Genomic DNA, 18,510 nt, shown 5'->3' with positions numbered 1-18,510 from the left:
TTCAGTGCTGCAAAACTACAGGCAAATAGCCATAGCATGTGGCTTGAGGATGTAATGAGTCATTCAAAGAATACCTGAATTTTTTGGCTGCATGAATGGGATCAGCTTTCTCTGAGGGATCTACACAGTGTGGTTGACCACATTTATGTACTGAAAATGAAAAGTGGGGAGAATGTACATCTTTTAATAATATTCCAGACACTGTAAATAATGACAGATCTCATTCAGCTACTCACCAGAAGTTTCCAGTGGACCTTGTTGATGTTCACAAATGAAACAATTGCCTGGTAATTGTTCAAGTTGACCTAATGAAGAAGATAAATAATAATTACCTTTGCATTTTAAACCATCATTAAGTATATTTACCTTTTTAAAGCAAGATGGAAAGCAGGCAAATTTGTTATGTAATTTTGCAAAAGATTATGTATTATTTATGTGTAAGCCTTATAATATTAGTCCCTGCAAACACACACACACATTTGCATATTCACACTATAGTCCAGCCACTGTGATCCCCTTTGACAAACTCAATCTGCGTGCTGTCCCCAGTCAGAATCCCCCATGCTGTGCAGTGATGGAGAATGTATATGGAGTTCCCCATCTCCAGTTGATTGACAGCAAGATGAAACAGGCCTTCAATTATCTACATAAGAAATGTTGGGGAAATGTTTTTATTTATTTTAAGTTGCATTATCAATTAGGAATACAATGTTAAGAAGACATCAAACATATATATGTTTCAATTATAAGGATACACAATTAAAACTGCAATTTACCCTGTAACATCAGTCAGATTTGCTGTAATTTGTGAAAATTTGTATTTTTTAATGTGTTGTCTTACATCCATTTTAATTTTTAAACTAAAAAACACATTCCCAAAAAACACATGGGTAACTAACCATGTTTATGATAAAACATTACAATAATTGCCCATCATTAATTGGTATCTGCAATGCAGGACAAATGATTACTTCTATATTAACAGTTAAGCTAACACTATTTAATAATATGAAAATTAGACTAACTAATCAACAAGTAATAGTAAATATAGGACTGAGGTAGTTACTTAATTAATTAATTATTAATTAAATGAACCTCATTAAAAACTATTAACTATGACACATTATCAGTACTTACCAATTACTTACTAATCACAATATTGTAACGAATGGCCTTAATCAAAATGCCCTAGTCATAAGAAAACCTATAATGATAATTATATGATAGCTGATAAATGAAAATGATAGCTGAAGTGTTAATATAGAACTACTCATTTGCCCTGTATTATTCATGTATATACCTATTCATGATAGACCATTATTGTAAAGTTTTACTCTGTTTATAAAAATATTTTTTGTTGTTTACTATATGATGCTATTCCAATAACAGTAACAGTCATGACATGATGTAACATTGACTTGTATAAGCTTTTATAACTACAGATTTATAGTTTTAAAAATGAACTACAGCTTGTATAACTTAATTTTTAAGAGAATGAGATGCACACTATACCTCGCCATATAGCCACCGGTGCGGTTGAAGTGTGCGGAGCTCTTTGTGGTGAATAATTATGGTTTGTCCTGTGTTTTGGGTGGGGATCACAGAAAGCACAACCTCTGCGTCCCTTCTTTTCCACAAGGAGGTGAGCTGCATGCCATACATTTCAACCAAACTTTACACATTGATAAATATACATTGAATGTGCATACATTTTTTTTTTTTTCTGTTTTTTTAACAAATATATTGTTCCTTTTTACTTGTCATACAAATAATAACCTTTAAAAGTTAGTACTATCAGTTAGATCGTTTGATACTAGAAACCCTTCTTACTTGACGTTGTGTGGTTAATGATGTCTTGGATGGTTCCTGGGGTTTGTTTGAGATATCCCCATGTACTAGAGCCTCTCCATCCAAAGTGTTTTCATGGTCCTCCTGCAGGGATGAACTGGGCTGTGGTGAAGACTTTTGGTTTTCAATGGGACCCACAGACACTGAGGTCTCAACCTATCAACTGTGTGTTTAAAAACAGATCACATTATTAAGGAGCCTCATTTAACAGTCTCTCCATTTGTCTTTTAATTTGCTTTTTTGAAAACATTATTAAAATGTTCCCGGGGATGCTTTATGTAAATTTAGGGTTAGTGATGTCACAATGTCATGTAGTCCCAACCAGCCGTTTGATTTAGTCCTTAAAAACGATTTCTTTAAAAGCAAATATTTTCCTTTGCTTTCAACTTTGAGCGTTGTAACTTTTGCAGATTTTGTTTAAGCTCAAACAGCAACATTACACACTAACTAAAGTTAGAAATGTGAAATCAAAATCACCCCTTTAAAAATATTTTTGTTTAACAAGACTCCATGTTTCAGGTGCATTAATTGTTTTTCTTAAAATTAAGTATAACAGTATTAAGTAAAGACTTGTATAGTGTATGAAATAAAAGAAAATTAACTCATGAAAAAGGGGGTTGGCTGTAAGATGTCTATGAGTAGTAAAATGTCAGATAGGCTGCATTTTCCTTGGCTGCAGAATAACTAAAAGTGTTATATTAAGAATAAGATTGTTACTGTTAATTCTGTAGAATGCATCACAGTATTATGTTAAAAGTTACGTTAAAACCTTCTTGTTTGATTTTTTGAAAACAAATGGCTTGCGGAGTGGAGTTACATATCTCCCCTTCTTTTTCTGCTGGCGTTACTTCCATTTTTCTTCGTCCACTCTGTGTGTCTTCATAAAGAGAATTAAAATAACTTTGTAGAGCTGCTTTAGATATCAGTACATATAATGGGATGACATACAAAATATAATGTTCTGTATATATAGTTTTCCATAAAAACTGGTACCCATCATATCTTCAATGACACATTTATTAAAAGTATTCAAACCTTTCTTCATACTCCTTCAGGAGAGCGGTGTGACTTGTTTGATAGCGGGCCACAAAGTCATCAAGCTTAGTGAGCCGTCCAGAAGTGAAACGAATGTGCTTTAAGTCCCACTGGCTCTTTTCCATGATTCCCCATGTGTTTTATTGTCCTCTGTTATGTTCTGAGCAAGAAATAAAAAACAGGTGAATTCATAACATAATTTATCATTTAAACACAATAATAGTACTGAGACAGAGGTCATGTTATGATAAATGTATTATAATAACTTGTCTTTTGAGCTTTCTCAGGACATTATATCTCCTAGTGCTCTGCTCATAATGAGGTCCCGTCCCATGTCGTCCAAGGTCACCTTTGTACAAAAAGAAAAGAAGCCATGTATTTTCAGAAAACGTACCCAGATTTTTCTACCCGAATAGCGAAATTTTGATTAATTATGGCAAACCTAGCATTATCCCGGTCCACAATCCAGCATATGGGAGAAGATACTTGCTGAGGTGATTGATAAGGCCTTTACAGAAGGACACATTGTGCTCTCCATTCCTGTCCAGTGGAGCATTTGAAATAATTGCCTTGCAACGTTTTGCAAATTTGTTGGCTCCTTTAATGTCCTAAATGTAATGTAACAATGTGTTGTTATTATTAGAGGTGTGTCTGTAAACTGTAGGACTTCAGGCACAATTCAATAGAAGACATCAGCCCTTCATAAACAAGGGAAAATTACAGTTATAAACAGTTATTTAAAAATGCTGCCAAAATTGTTACCATACTGTTGTATGTGTTACAGGCTGCAGTTTGTGTTCATATTTCTTTCTGTCTTATTCTATTAAATGATGCTGTGTTGTGTTGTTTGAGTGGCAGGTACTTAATTATTTTTTGTGTAAATAAACGTAGTTAGTCTTTACAGACAAAACTCACTACAGTTACTTTCTGTACTGACAAAAGGGCTTGTTGTTCCGATGTTGTCCTACTATTGTATTAGTATTAAAATAGTGTTAATATAGTATTAATTTCAAATATATATTGCCGTAACAAAGACTTTAAGCACATTGAAACATAACTGCTCTCCCTAAGACATTTATCCTAAGTACATTTTCATGCAAGAAATTTCACTTAATTACTGTTTCTTTAAAGTAAATTTACTTGATAATATAATTATTTCTTCACATCTTTGTTTAAATAAAACCATAAACGTTACAATGTAAAACTAGATTTGTCATTTACCTTCAAGTCCTCAGCATCAATTTTGGAGTTGGTAGTCACATCCAATGTCTTCCCTGTTCTCTGCAGGTTTTTGCAGTGTTTCTCTACATCGGCCCCACTGGATGGACTTGAGAAGGCAACTGCAGCACTTCGAACCATGTCATCTAGTTCTGTTAAAGTGCTTGCAGTTGTGAGGGAACCAAATACATGCATGGCCAGATGGTAGTGGTTTGGCGCACTGTGAATGTAATATAATAATTTAGGTTCAAGAACAAAATAATGTACTGCAATGTAAAATGTAACAGTAACAATACAATTTCAGAACTTGTGCATATTATATCCAATCTGCCCTTTATTAATACTTGCTGCTCTATTGGAAATGTATTGAACACATCAGTATTCTCAGCGTTTCACAGACAGAGCCGATGTAGGGGAACTCTGAGGCCACACTGCCAAGAGACTTTTAAACTGTGTGCATTTTGGAAAGACCAGTTCACATTGGCAGTGCCGTTCTTGTGTTTTGGTATAATGAAAACAGATGTTGCGGTGGTGTTTTTTGTGCTAGCACATTAATAAAAGGTCATTCATCACATAGAGTCTGTATAAAGTTCTTCAGACACTTAGCAACTGTCACTAAAAAAGGAATGTCACGAACACTACTTTATTAATGTACGGTACTTACAACTTTGTGCACATTTCCTTGGCATTCTTCATGACATGGCTAAGGCGACGATGAAGAATGGGCACCTCAAAATCTTCCTTTGTTCCTTTTCCACTGGCTATCTTGTAGTAGTGGTTAATGGTGTCTTGTAGATTTTTCTTGGCAAATGATAGGCATATAGCCTGCATTAACACCATCGACCCATCGCAGAGGATCATGATGGGTGACCGCATACCTTTCCTTCCCAAAGTGCCTTCCCACATCAGTCTGGAACGCCTCTAAGAAATAAGTAACTGAGGCTGTGGTGTGGTCACAGGTCAGATAAGTAGCAACAGGTAAAGGGGATGATTTTGTTTGGGGGATTCCTGACCACCGACTCGTAAACATAGAAAGGAGGAGAGCCCTTCTCTATTCGCATGATGCTGCCAGTGGCATCGAGATACACAATGTCCTCCCGGCATCGCTCCTGATAAATTTCAATTCCCCTTTGTGACCACAGTAAAAGCCCTTTTGGTTGAAGCATGATTTTTTTAAGGACCTCATCAGGACTGTCTTTTTTCTTTTTTAGCATTATTTGAAGACTTATTACCTCATTGCTGTGCTGCCGGCTTCTCTGACGTGCTTCCCACGATATTGTTTTGAGGACATCGCGACTTGGAGCCTCATCCCTACAGCCAGACTCCATGACATCATCAGGGATTTTATACAACTTGTCAAGAAACATGGCTCGTGCGGGTTGCCTTTGTAAGTCTTGACCCATGCAGTGTGTTCCTGTCATTTGCTCTTACAGGCCTTCTTTTTAATTCTGTTAAATTGTGATAGCAACTGGTCCATTGTTGTCCTTTAAAGCTTCTTTTTTTTCTATGTTGCTTTAGTTTGTCCCACTCGTTTCTTTCAATGAAAAAGAACGATGGGTTCTTTGGTAGGCGGATTTTAATAAATCCATCTTCATCAGATGGATAACTAATGGACCCCTAATGAAAAAATACAATGTTACTGCAACATCTGTCCTGTAAAGATGTTTTTTTACACTAATCTAATTTCATGTAGGATTGGCCAGGTAAGATTGGTCACACACACCAAAATTACACATGTTGTTGATTTAGATGATTTAAAGAGTTTAGACAAATCTTCTACTCCTATAACAATGAATGAATGAAATTTGTTCTCATGTACACTACAAGCACATGACTAACTAGCTCTGGAGATCTGTGTCCATGGTCATCAGCAGCAGTTTCACTGGCCTCAGACGGCAATGGAGATGGGGAATATTCTGGCTGTGCTTTGACAAAATTTATAATCATGGTGTATAAAATTAATCTCAAAAAGTACAGATAAGGGGATGTTAGGTCTTGCTGTGACTGTGTGTATGATATTGAAAAAAAAAAAAAAAAATATATATATATATATATATATATATATATATATAATGCCTAGCAAACATATAACATTGCTGCATTTTATGAGAAATTACAAGAAACTTTTATAAGAAAATAAGGTGTTGTAAACTCAATATAACAACCTTCATAACTGGTGATCATCAGCAAGAGGTGTTTTATATTTCTCTCTCTCTCTATCTGTGTGTGTGTGTGTGTGTGTGTGTAATTTGTAATAATTTGAAGTCAGGAATCATGCTTTGAAAGACAGACAGTGAAACAAAGAAATGCTCAACTTTTTAAATATAATTTTCAGTCTATATCGATTGTTTTTGGTGTTTGCAATGCACACTTGTCCCCAGAAGCCCTCCTTATGTGTGACAGTGTCATCGTAATTGATGAGTTACGAGTTTTTACGAGTTCAACTGTCTCCACAATTTCATCGTCAACTATACGTTTGGTTTTGTTCTATTGGTGAAAAAAGGCATTGATAAAAATAAAGAACATAGTTGCACATAGTTATTGGACTAAATGTACTTTCAGGGATGGATGGTAAACGACTTGAATGAGTGCACTCTGGATAATATAAAAAGGGAAGGCATTAGGAAGACGGCATTCATACATATTCCAGTCACATTTTAGAAAACTGTTCCATCATTAATGAATAATTACACAGGAACAAATAAGTAATGCACTATTAACATTCTATAAACTACTATTAACTTAAAAGTAACTAGTAATTAATAGTGCTTAGTGAAATGTAGTAGTTCACTATTAGCTAATCTGGATCAGTAGTACAAAGTAAAAACCTTTCTAAAACCTTCATGCAATATTAAGGAGTTATTAAGCTTTTCACGTAAAAATACTGTTCCAAGTAGTTAAATCCCTCTGAATGGTTTGTTAATATTTGAGTCATTACTATTGGTTTACCAAGTAGATTATTTTATTTTATTTTTATTAGCTAATAGTGAACTACCACATTTATCTAAGCACTATTACTTGATAATTAATTAATCAGAGTTTTTTGTTAGATAATAGTTGCTAATACAATGTTAATATAGCGTTACTCGTTTGTTACTGTGTAGTTATTCATTAATGATGGAACAGTACTCTATAGCAGTGGTTCCCAAACCTGTCCTGCCGGCACCCCAACACTGCACATTTTCTTTGTCTCCCTAATCAAACACACCTGATTCCATTCATCAGCTCATTATCACATGGGTTAATGAGCTGATGAGTTGAATCAGGTGTGTTTGATTAGGGAGACAAAGAAAATGTGCAGTGTTGGGGTGCCGGCAGGACAGGTTTGGGAACCACTGCTCTATAGTGTTACCCCATACTACATCAGATTAAAAGGTTAGCACTGTAATTACTTTTAGGTGAAAGCGTTAACAATCATTAACTTAACAAAACAAAACAAAAAGTTTCTATTTGAAATGATTATGGCAATTGATTGAATCAAAGACTGGCCTAAGTAAATAATTTGTATTTCATTATTCCGTGGTCTCTACTGAATAATAATAGATTGCATGACATTAGACAGACCTCGGAGAAATAGCATATAGTCTAGGCCTAAATGGTTGAATGGTGCTACGTACAGTCTCATTGCCGTAATTATGTTACTCAAATGTCCCAAATTTCAGCTGTGTAAAGCAAATGGGGCTTATACGTGTAATATAATATGCATTCACCCTTGCTCTTTCTTTGACATCTTTTCCTTCCTCGATTGCTGCAAGCTTAGATTTTTTTTGTGTTTACCAAGAAACAGCTATACTGTCTTGAACTTTTAATCGTGCGGTTGTTGCCCTGCTATAAGATGCCAGTTTAGGTTTTGCAGGTGCCTGTTTGGGACTTATTCGATTTTTGCTCTTTTGACATTTTGCACGTTGCACAATGTACTCAGATTATGTACAGTTAATGTACAATCAGTTAATGTACTGAACCACCTTAACTGACGTTAAACTTCCAGTCTTGAGACGATTCGTTATACTGTGCCTCCCTCCGGTGGACAACAGCTACCACCTGTCCATCTTTGCATACAAATATGTAACTGTGTTTTCCTTAGGCCTATTAAGATTAGGCTTTACACTATGTAGTTTAGAAAATATTATCCAACACAAAACTGACGGGGAAAAACACGTAAGATAGCAAATCCATTGGCTAAGCATCATGGACAGCGTCAGTTATTTGTACAGAGCAGTTGTAAGGCTCTAATGTCATGAGGCATGATCAAGGATACAAATATGTGTTTATAATATGTGATATTTAGTGAGTAAAACTTATACAAAATTATTATAGGAACACGAAGAACTAAATGAGGAAACATTCAATAGCAGTGTTATAACCCACCTTTGACAGACAAACCAGTCCTAGAGGCAACATGGGAAATGACAGTACTTTTTATAGATTAAAGTACATAATTTTATGTGATTGATAAAGATGTATTTACATGTCAGTGTTACCTATCACAATAACATTTATATTGCACACATTAATGTCCATTAGTAATTGAGAGATTTGTGTCCAAAAACATTTACAATGGAAAGGTCCTGAAACTGTGCAGGTGACACGGTGAGAAGGTGTACTCTCCATCTGAGGTGAAATTGGGCTGTGTAAACTAGGATTTTTTTTTAATGATTTTCTGAATGTATAGACACAACAGCGTATTTATGAATTTTGGAGGGCTCTTATTTTGTAATACAACATCACAATGTCCTGAAACTGGGCAGGTGACACGGTGAGAAGGTGTACTCTCCATCTGAGGTGAAATTGGGCTGTGTAAACTAGGATTTTTTTTTAAATGATTTTCTGAATGTAAAGCCAAAACAGCGTATTTATGAATTTTGGAGGGCTCTTATTTTGTAATACAACATCAGAATGTCCTGAAACTGGGCAGGTGACACTGTGAGAAGGTGTACTCTCCATCTGAGGTGAAATTGGGTTGTGTAAACTAGGATTTTTTTTAAAATGATTTTCTGAATGTAAAGCCAAAACAGCGTATTTATGAATTTTGGAGGGCTCTTATTTTGTAATACAACATCAGAATGTCCTGAAACTGTGCAGGTGACACGGTGAGAAGGTGTACTCTCCATCTGAGGTGAAATTGGGTTGTGTAAACTAGGATTTTTTTTTAAATGATTTTCTGAATGTAAAGCCAAAACAGCGTATTTATGAATTTTGGAGGGCTCTTATTTTGTAATACAACATCAGAATGTCCTGAAACTGTGCAGGTGACACGGTGAGAAGGTGTACTCTCCATCTGAGGGGAAATTGGGTTGTGTAAACTAGGATTGTTTTTTTTATGATTTTCTGAATGTAAAGCCAAAACAGCGTATTTATGAATTTTGGAGGGCTCTTATTTTGTAATACAACATTAGAATGTCCTGAAACTGGGCAGGTGACACGGTGAGAAGGTGTACTCTCCATCTGAGGTGAAATAGGCTAAATGCCGCGCACTTCCGTTCTGATGCTTCCGGACTCTTCAGCCAGCTTTAGTACTTCCGGTTCGCGTTAATGTTTGCCCAGAGAATGTCTAATAGGAAGAGAATTGGCACTCTCTGCTTACTTCCGGTTTCTGGACTGGCTGCAGTAACACGTCTCTGTCCATGTGGGGGGGCTCGCAGGCGAGTGCAGAATGAATGGAGGTCTATGGCGAAAAACCCACAAAATCCACTTTTCTCAGGATATAATTTTTTGTCTAGTAATTTGAATGTTGTATTCGAAAGGAGATGCAAAGAAATTACACATTGCTGGGTGTTAGATTTTTTAGAGTCACTTATTTGGCTTAAAAAGTCTTTTAAAATGTCAATGACGTCAGAATGCTGACGTCATTAGCAGAATGCTAGCGTGTTATGGGCAACAACAACTCAACCTGTAAGAAATCGAAAAGAAATAAGTACTCGTTCATTCAACTTTCGACCTATAATCCATGTTGAACTTGCAAAACCTACAATAAAATCTGAGCTTTCTCAACGGCAATTGGGTGAAAGAGACACATTTAGCCGTCTAGCCCCATAGACTCCCATTCAGTCTGCACTCGCCCGCGATCACCTCCAGTGGAATTCTAATGGAACTGCAACCAAGATCGATACAACGGGGCTAATAGGAAGTGCCAAGGCTCTCCGTAGATGGGCTCTGTTTGCCGCAGCCATGTCATTTTTTACGCGATCGCTTCAGGACCTGCCAAGTATGACGGCAAACGATGTACATCGGATCATCCAGGCCACATCGAAGACACCAACATCAAAAAAGGACAAAGGTTTTAAATTGTATGTGTCCAGCTATATAAACAACTACGAAGGTAAGTTAACAAGCCTGTTTTGTTTACAAAAAAAATTATACATGCTAGCTCCTTGGCTCTTTACTAGCCAAAGTTATCACAGTGAGGAAGCAACGTTAATAATGTTAGCGGAGCGATAGGTTAACGTCATGAATATTTTGTGTTTCTGAAATGCAATACCCTAATCTCTATGTTAATCACAGTTTCAAACAAGGAGTCAGGAGAGGTCACGGTTAGGTCTGAGTGCTTCAGATCTATGAGGAAAAGCCAGAAGCCTCACTGTCTGAGTGTAAGGGAAAGTCATTCTGCAGGTTCAGTGCAGGTTCAGTGCAGGTTCAGTTCAGGTTCAGAAGAAACAGGTTCCTTTTTTTGTCAAAATGAAGTTTCTGTGAGTCATATCATTGCTGTGAATTAGATCCAGATAAACACCACCATTGCACTGAATCATATGGTACCTGAGATATCATGTGAAATATGAATACAGGGTGTGCAAGAAAGAATGTAAAATTAATGACTCCCACAGAAGCTAGATTTTGTTAAGAGTTCTTATAATTTCTTCATTACTTATTCTGCACTGCTATTTTAAAACGAGTAAAGTGAGATTAATCATGATCTATTATATTTGACATGGTCAACTATAAGCTAAATAAATTGTAACAATCCCTGTATCACTTTACACATTTTAAAGTTCACTAACAGAAGTTCACAAATTTATTGTGTAAAAGGCTGTCTCTCTTTAATTGCAGTTGTAGCTGGTACATTTTTCTAACAAATATTTGTTGTTGTAACAGATTGTGCTGAGGGATTCAAAGCCAGTGGAGTTACTGAGATGCCAGTGTACCTGTGTGGCAGGTACAGCCTTGTGCAGTCATGTGGCAGCTCTACTGTACCAGATGGCGCACTACTCCCAGCTGAGGCTTACATCAGTTCCCCCAGTGTTCAGCTGCACAGAAACTGAACAAAAGTGGCACAAACCAAGGACCATGGTAGCAAGCCTTTTAATGACTCTTTCATTTTATGTATTTATAACTCGTGCATGTTTCTCAAACATGTTTTTATTTCGATGCAGGGTATTAAACCTGGTCCTGTTAATGACATGGTTGTTACATCAGCCAGGCCAAAAGAAAGGAGACTTGCAGAAGGAATCAGGTATGTTTTGTTATCTATACTAAACACACACAACAAATCCATTTGCACACATACATTTACGCACCCTCAGAAGTACTTATTTGCTCAACCCTTGTGCATCAATTAAAAAAAGTTACACATAGGTGATAGGTCCATGGTGGACAAAAATGGCTGTGTCAAAAAAGCTTGAGAGCACAGACTTAAGTGTGGTCTCATTTAAAAGTAAAAAAAAAAAAAAAAATTTAAAAAAGTGAAACCAAAAAAAGTTATAGAGGTTTCAGTTTAGGAAATTGATTTTTCATTCTGGCCTTGATTAAACTATACATTTTATATAAACTATATATTTTATACATCGATATTCAATATGTGATACAATAATGCTTAAAGTGTGTAAAATAAACTTAAATTATCTTAAAAATATATTTAAAATTACATGTTTCATGTTATTTTTGTGACAAGAAAACATCCCTACAATTTTGACTGATTCTTATTAAAGCTACTAAAGTTATTCAGCCAAGAGTGAGTGATTTTCTTTGTCTTTTGTTCATGACCGCAGTTAGTGCAAGCCATTGCGATATGCATATTGCGATATACATTTGCGATCTGTCACACGCACAAAACTCATTGCCTTTGCACATGTACTTCTTAATTCTAATGTCACAGGTCGGGATGGGCCGAACCAGACTACACCCACCCCTAGACCAAGAACACTTTGAGGAGCGTGCCAGAGACGAGACCGGAGACAGAGAATAAAGAATAACAATTTTATTGAGAATAAAATAATTGATAATCCTAATCTAAAAATCTTCTTCTCTCCCTCGTCCAGGGAGAATCCAAGGCGGGGCAAAGCAGACACAACCTTCCCCACAGGCGGCGATTCCCAGTGGGGAGTACTGGACAGGTAGAGTATTGGACAGGTGAGTTACTCACAGGTGGGTAGATGGTCCAAGCTTCCTTCCCCCTTCCACGTGGGGGCAGTTCGCAACGGTCAGTAATAGACAAGTAAGTGTCTCACAGTAAGTGGGTTGTCAGGGCTCCTTCTTCCAAGCTGGTACCAAGTTCACAATGGGAGGAGGTGAACAAGTGAATTCTCCGGTGAGCAGGCGGTCAAAGCCTCCTCTCCTCTTTCACATGAGGGACAGTTCACAGCAGTCGATAATGGGCAAGTAAGTATCTTACGGTAAGTAGGTTGTCCGAGCTCCTTCTTCCAAGCTGGTGCCAGATTCACAATGGGAGGTGGTGGACAGGTGAGTTCTCCGGTGAGCGGATGGTCAAAGCTTCCTCCCCTCTTCCACGTGAGGGACAGTTCACAGCAGTCGATAATGGGCAGGTAAGTATCTTACGGTAAGTAGGTTTTCCGAGCTCCTTCTTCCGAGCTGGTGCCAGATTCACAATGGGAGGTGGTGGACAGGTGAGTTCTCCAGTGAGCGGATGGTCAAAGCTTCCTCTCCTCTTCCACATGAGGGACAGTTCACAGCAGTCGATAATGGGCAGGTAAGTATCTTACGGTAAGTAGGTTGTCCGAGCTCCTTCTTCCAAGCTGGTGCCAGATTCACAATGGGAGGTGGTGGACAGGTGAGTTCTCCGGTGAGCGGATGGTCAAAGCTTCCTCTCCTCTTCCCCGTGAGGGACAGTTCACAGCAGTCGATAATGGGCAGGTAAGTTCTTCAGTGAGAGAATGGTCGGAGCTTTTTCTCCTCTTCTACACCAAGGGCAATTACAACGGTAAGAAATGGACGGGTAAAACTGCAGCAGGTTCGCCGTAAACACCGTACGAGACTTCCCCTAAGGCAGGAGGGGCAAGCTCAGGAGCGGTGTACAACTCCCACGGGTGTCTTGGGAGGGCGAGCACTTCGCACCCTACAGGTGGACTTCAGAGCTGCAGCGGACTCACGGTCACAGGTAGAGCGGCTCACGTATGCCGTAGGAAAGACGGGGACTTCACACCATACAGGTGGCTTCAGGGCTGTAGCGAACTCAAAGTCACGAGCTGAACTGAGCTTTCTCTAGGACAGACAGAATCATAACGTCACACAGCAGTATCATATTCTCACGTGTGTCGTGGGGAAGACAGGAACTTCACACCATACAGGTGGGCTTCAGGGCTGTAGCGAACTCACAGTCACAGACTGAACTGGGCTTTCTCTAGGACAGACAGAATCATAACTTCACACAGCAGTATAATATTCTCACGTGTGTCGTGGGGAAGACAGGAACTTCACACCATACAGGTAGAGATGGAGGCGGCAAGAGAAAAGGTGAAGACTGGGGAGTGGAAGCTGTGGGAGTGTGGGAGACATTTGCCGAAATAATGAAAGATGATGACCAAAGTGCTGGTTTTGTCATGTGTACTTCTTGCGATGCTATTTACACATTTGATAGCCACAAAACTGGCACGACCAACCAGGCACGGCGCCAGGATTTCAGTTTTGGATAAGCCAGACCAATTGTGGGTGGGCCTTAAATTAAAAACATTAAATAAAAAAATAAAAAACGTTATCCAATCACTGCTTAACTTAATAAAAAAAATATTGACTAATATAGCTGTTATTATCTGTGCGTGCGTATACATAATATAGATTTTAATAGCTTGATGCTCTTTAAATATTTTGTTGCATTGTTAAAAGTTTCGGTGCATAGGACGGACCTATCCGCGATCGCTCTCCATGGTTCTGACCAAAGAAGAGCGCTTTGGAATCTCCAATACGCATCATACGCATCATACCTGGGCTGCATTTTCCGAAAATATTGTCTATTAGCGCGCTACGAAGACTCTTAAGGTATAACTTAACTAAAGGTATACTACCACTAATGTATAGGCTATCATTGCTAGGCGTCTTCAGGGCTATCATCATCCACTCGCGAGGCAGAGCCGCTGAGAGGCAGAGGCGCTGGCGCCCTCCTAGCAACGGCGCTGATTTTGGTAAAACTTGATTTTGACGACGTTTTGTTTTATTGAAAACTTTTTAAAAGATTTTCGTTTTGTATAAATTGTATCTTAATTTTGATCAATGTTTTATCAATCAATTGTCTACTTTTAAACGAAAATATTCAAACCAAAATAAATAGGCTACTCTCTGATTATGTAATCCAAATGAAATGTGCATTTCTCTCTGGCGTTCATGGCGAGTCCGAATTGTCAACTTCATCTTTGCAGCGACACAGAAAACACCAGTTTATTACTAAACAATAAAATGTCTCCTTGCTAATTTAGACACATTCATAATCATTACTTTAACCGGTTCTTTGTGGCAAGCTTTATGCGTGCGGTCATAACGCTTATTATCCATAGGCTATAGCCTATTTAAGTAGGCTAATTAAATTAATATAAAGGGGCGATTTGTCCACGAATGGCTTAAATGAACAACTACTAGTCGACTAGAAAAAAATAATAATTAGTCGGAGGTAGCCCTTATTCCACATATTTTCGAACCAGCAGGCCATTCTGGGTTGAGCGAGCGACCCTGCGGAATGAGTGAGCGGAGCGGAATAGGTTCAGCTCTCCGCTCACGAGCTCGGAACAAACCCGAACCTCACTGTCTGCTGAACTTGCACAGAAACATCAAAATAGACATAGCCAGCTTTTTTAAATTGTTGTTAAAACTAAACATTTAGACTATTTACAAATTATGAGCTTATTGACGATTTTTTATAATTCTTGACAAAATTAGAATAGCCTAGGCTATATTATTTTTTTTTTCCCAACGACGCAACGATGAGCATTTACTACTTTTAAAAAATGCGGGTCAGGAAGCGGGTCGGGTACAATATTTTCTTTTTCTTTTTTTTGCGGTCCGAGTTGCGGGCGGGTTAGTTTAAAACGTCGGTCGGGTGCGGGTTGTTTATACATTGACCCGCGCATCACTGATAGGCATAGCATCACTGCTGGTGGGAGGGGCCCCGTCGCCTTCTTTGCGGGGGGGCCTCAGAGATGTGCGGTACGCCACTGATTGTAACCAGTGTTTGATTTGCATGTATGTATATGCGATCATCACATTAACAGCTGAAACACTTGCTATTTCAAGTTTATGAACGCGATGTTTCTGAGGACGTGCAGTTCATTTAAATTAGGTCATAAATTGTTTCGGTTTGAATGTTTTACCGTTTCTGACCACTAAGTGACGCTGTTGTATAAGAATATCTTTGATTATGTGTTTATTCCTTTATTTTATTCTAGCTTTAACTTGAGAATTGCTTTATTTGAGAGAGATATATCTGTTTATGGAAATTATGTTTGTATAATAATACTCAACTATTGTTAATATATAGATCTTTATTCCTTTCCTTTTATAGACCACACACGTACGCATATCTAAATACTAGTAATAAGTAAAAACTGTGTTCTGCTGTGTTGTGTACAGCCAAAGACTGTCAACAAATAAACATCCTTTGCATGGAACTGATCTGAATCTGTTCTGACCGACACCCCATTGAGGAAAGTTAGATCTAAACCATCACCTAATATAGTCCACCTTTTCCAGCCCTACTATCCAACAACACTAACATTCCCAGCTTTAAGTCAGATTCTGACTGGTCTGCACAGTACTGTGTTAAGCCGAGCACACCTATCATCTTGCAAGGGACAAGCTGTAATACATTCTGGTCATTTCACTATTTACACCACTGAAAATGTTCATATTAAATGAACACTGTGTCCAAGCTAATTTAAAGTTGACAGTTCTGCTTAAAATACATCAGCAACCTTTCCAGGGGGTTCAATGGGTTAAGTCTCTACTATTTGAAATGCAAATGATCAACTGGAACAACTGTACACTAGTGTAAAGTGAAGTGTTTATTCATTAGGCCTACCTGCACATCCAAAATATTAATTTTCTTCTCAATATTTTGTTTTATTTTAATGGATTGTGAGGGATTTAACTCCTCTAGGACTAATTTTTTTAAAGAAAAAATTAACAAATGATTTGAGAAATTTTGTTTTAGACTTTCTATTGAAGTAAATATAATTGATGTTGAATTTATATATTTATCAATTAAATGGGTTTAATGATCCTGCATGTCACTATAACACAGTAAGAGCATTGTTGCCTATTTGCTGAACTGATAACATCTACAATTACTTATAAATGAAGATGTACAGTTACATTTTAGACATGTTGCAATACAGTGATTTGGCTCTATGATTATCTATCCCAGGTAATTTGGCCAGTAGTAGGTCACTAGACTAGACTTATAGATTTATTTTTTAGATTTGTCAGTTTTTAAAGCTCAGTGTTGCTATACTCTATTTAAAGGGTTTAAAATATCTTCTGTTGTAGACACACAAGACACAATATTACATGCTACTAATACATGCTAATCATGTTTGTAAGTATGAACAGCAAATTCATCCACCACTCCATCTTCTTCTCGCACTGCTGGGGGTACAGTAGGCACACACCCTGTCGATGGTACAGTAATACACAAAATCTACAAGTCATAAAGACTGATCTGTTGGTTTAGAGTTTTGTGAAGCATTCCAGTCTTGTGTTATTCTTGTGTTTTTTTTTTCCCTCTTGCCAGCTGAAGTTTCAAGGTTATTTGCAGCACACAATGATCAACACAGGACAAGACGACCAGCTAGAAGCACACATGCACTTTCCACCTATACGCACACATGCAACTACTGTCCCAAACAGGGTTAGCAAAGACCAACACCAAAGATCGGGGTTGCGTGACAGGCGCCTAGTCTTTCGCGGTATGTCATCCGACAAAAAAATAGTTTAAACTGATCATTGCTGAGATATGTGAGTTAGACAGATTATTACCTAAGTGTAATGTGAAAAACAAACATGAAAGTTAGTTGAATTTGTCATTGTATTACACAGGTGAGCAAGACAGTTCAGCAGAGTTTATGGAGTTCATTCTCTCTTCTTATCCAAAGCTGAGAGATGGAGGTGGTTTTGAGTTACTGAAAATTTCAGGAACAACATGAAATCGAAATCTCTCCCTAATCCCGTGCCCTAATCAGGGTTACAGTGTGCAATACCTGAGAGATCCTGCTCTCCTGATAAATCACTCTACTATTTACATTTGCCCTGAATATGGAGAATGTAAGATTACATATACTGTTGTACTTTTGGATGATTTATTGTATCATGTCAGTCAGGGATGGGCAGCTTCGTTCCTGAAGGGCCATTGTCCTGCAGAGTTTAGCTGTAAACCTAATCAAACACACCTGCACAAGCTAATCAAGGTCTTCAGGGTTATTAGAAAGCTACAGGCAAGTGAGTGTTTATCAGGGATGGAGAAACTCTGCAGGACAGCTTCTGGACCTCTCCCTGATATTACAAATAAATGCATAAAAATATGTAGGACATTGCTGATTGTATACTTTTAAATAACTCTTATGCATTTTAAATGTAGAATTTTGCATTAATCTGATCTTGAAAAAATGTAATTGACTGATTTTTTTTAACAATGCATTTAATGCCTTTAATTTAAATAGGCGTTGAATGATGGATCACTGGACACTGAACCTGGACCCTTGACAGCTTGTCTGATTTGTGGAGAGGAATTTCCTTTTTCACAGATGAGATCACACAGTCAGGCTTGTTCGAGGTACTACTTTAAATCTAAAAATTTACTTTTTTTTCTTTTCATATGTTCTTCACATGGTTGAAAATTGTCTTTGTACCCCTCCTGCAGAGCAGAAGAACACAAATACTGACCAAAGTTCATTTTTACTGACCAGGAGCCGGTTGCACCAACAGGGCTTACGCCTGGTCTTAAGGTAAGTAGGTCTTAACTCAGCATTCTAAGTCCGACCTAAAAGTTACGACAGTTGCACCATCCAGGCTTAAGCCCTCTTCTCGCTAAGACCGGGCGTAAATCTTACGCCTAGTCAGTAGCAGGCGTAAATTCAAAATCTAGGCATATAATAGCCGTTATCCGACAGATAATGTTTCTATAGTAACCACTTGATAACTCAGCAGTAAAGACATGACGCGCCTTATACACAGACTTTACAATGAGCGGGCTTTTAG

The 18,510-nt window shown here is 37.8% G+C and overlaps 1 protein-coding gene and 1 long non-coding RNA gene across 2 annotated transcripts in view; one reads left to right on the top strand and one right to left on the bottom strand.

The window, feature by feature from the left end:
- Positions 1 to 18,510, bottom strand: part of LOC311087311 (uncharacterized protein) — a 595,635-nt gene that overhangs the window by 177,088 nt on the left and 400,037 nt on the right. The window lies entirely within an intron of this gene.
- LOC311087389 lies at positions 10,283 to 11,592 on the top strand. The gene is made up of 3 exons (XR_014607258.1): positions 10,283 to 10,420; positions 11,191 to 11,385; positions 11,469 to 11,592. It is a non-coding gene; the product is annotated as an uncharacterized lncRNA (long non-coding RNA).

Source organism: Abramis brama (assembly GCF_963993115.1).
Source record: "Abramis brama genome assembly, chromosome: 7".
Taxonomy (NCBI): Eukaryota; Metazoa; Chordata; class Actinopteri; order Cypriniformes; family Leuciscidae; genus Abramis; species Abramis brama.
Note: the sequence above shows the minus strand (reverse complement) of the source record. Positions and strands in the feature narration are given on the sequence as shown.